Here is a 2,049-nt window from a genome sequence, read left to right as displayed (position 1 = left end):
ACCCCAGGCTAACCCACTCCAACTTCAAATGCAGCCTAAGTATTAATTAAAAAAAAAAAAAAAAAAACTCTTCAGGTGATTCTATTGTGAAATCAAAATAAAAAAAACACTGTTACAGGTCTTCCTGGTTCTACAAATACCCCAGGCTAACCCACTCCAACTTCAAATGCAGATGTTCTTGGTCTCTAATATGGTTCTATTGAACCTTAGGTTTATGGATCAGTGGTTCTCAGATTGGGGTCTGTGGAACCATAGCATCAGCATCAACTGGGAACCTGTGAGAAATCCAAATTCTCAGCCCCAGGCCTACTGTGGGTCTTGGCAATCTCTGCTTTAACCAACCCTCCAAGCGATAAATTTTGATAACCAATGTTCTAGATCCTTCCGTATTCCAAGGGCCTATGGTCTGTTCCTCAGACAACAACCAAAGTCTGATAAGGGACATAAGGCATAATGCCAGAGAAAACCCAGCCTATCTGTCCACTTCCTGATAGTACTTCCTGACCCACTTAAACAACATGCAAAAGGAAATTGAGACAGAAGCTTTTAGGGATAAAATGACATGATATCTAGAATTTGCTTTAAAATACGACTTAGCACACACACTTAAAAATAAGAAAAGGAGAAAATGAAATAAATATGGAAAAATTGTGATTATAGATGAAGCTGGGTAATGGGTACATAAGAGTTTCTTGTACTCTCTACTTTTGTGTATAATTTGAAATTTTCATAATATAAAGTTAAATGAAAAATCAGAGTCTACTCTTGTAGGGGCCTCTCCCAAGAAAATCAAATCTGAATGTGAACAGGATTATTATTCCTGAGACTCCACAACTGCCTCCTTGTTCTTCTTTAAACATGTTGAACATATTCCCACCTCAGGGTCTTTGCATCTCCTGTTCCTCCTTTCTAGGATACTTTTAACATGTTTGGCTCCTTTCCTTTTTCAGATCTCTACTCAAAGGTTACCTTGACTATCCTAAATAAAACCACCACCCAACATACATATACTGTCACTCTTTAACCCCCTTCCCTGATTTATTATTTCCCACAGCACTTACTGCATTTCTGACATATATTCTGATGTATTTGTTTGCTTACTGTCTTTACTGTTTATCAGAATCTAAGCTCCATGGTGGCAGGGATTTGTTTCCACTCTCTCAGTAAATAGAACATTACCTAACACATAGTGAACTTTCAACACATACTATTCAATGAATGAATGAATCCTCTGCTGGACACTAAGTGAAAGAGGCTTCTCAAGCCAAATGAGAGGTACATACAAGAATCTAAAGGCTTCTACACAGAGACGAAATGATTTAAAAAAAAAAAAGATTCCATTCACCTTCAAGGGTGGCTGAGAACCAGAATATGAAGATCTGAGGGCTGGGTTTGTGAAATTTGAAAAGAAACAGTCAGGTGCTGATCTGGATGATCACAGAAGAGTAAAGAGGGAGGCACTAATGTCCAGCCTGGGCCATCTTGGGCTGGGTGTTAGGATGATGGCAGCGTAGGCCAGAAGTACCAACTTTCTTAAGGTCTCTGTCACTGTCGACATCAAGAAAAACTTAGCCTTTCTTCAAGGGCTGTTGTTGCTTGGTTTCTGCTGCTGTCACAAGGAAAAAAAGGTAATTCAGGGAGTTTTTCTTGTCCAGGATTGACAGTTTACTAGCTTTTTCAAAAGCTGCTTGCTCCTTCTACTCTCAACATCTTCCCCACTGGAAAGATGGAGAGTGGGTTGAAAAGGTGAAGAGTGGGAGAAAGTAAGTGATGTACCATGGAATTTACACACTCACAGACATTTTAAAGAGGAAGAAGAATGAAAGATAGCCTGGGTACAATCCTTTATGCTACAGATATTCAAGCCCAGAGAGGTCAAGTGACTTGCTTAAGGTCAAGCACAAGGGTATAGTAGCACTGGGACTTAAGCACATTTAACAAGTTTAATCTACACGGAATATTCACGTGATGGAGTTACAAGTAATTATTAAGTGAACTATCAACGAACAAGACCTATTTGGTTTATCCAAATGAAGTAAAGGAAGGAAA

The sequence above is a fragment of the Orycteropus afer genome, unplaced genomic scaffold (genome assembly GCF_000298275.1).
Source record: "Orycteropus afer afer isolate SDZICR_OR568_19922 unplaced genomic scaffold, OryAfe1.0 scaffold00015, whole genome shotgun sequence".
NCBI lineage: Eukaryota > Metazoa > Chordata > Mammalia > Tubulidentata > Orycteropodidae > Orycteropus > Orycteropus afer.
Note: the sequence above shows the minus strand (reverse complement) of the source record.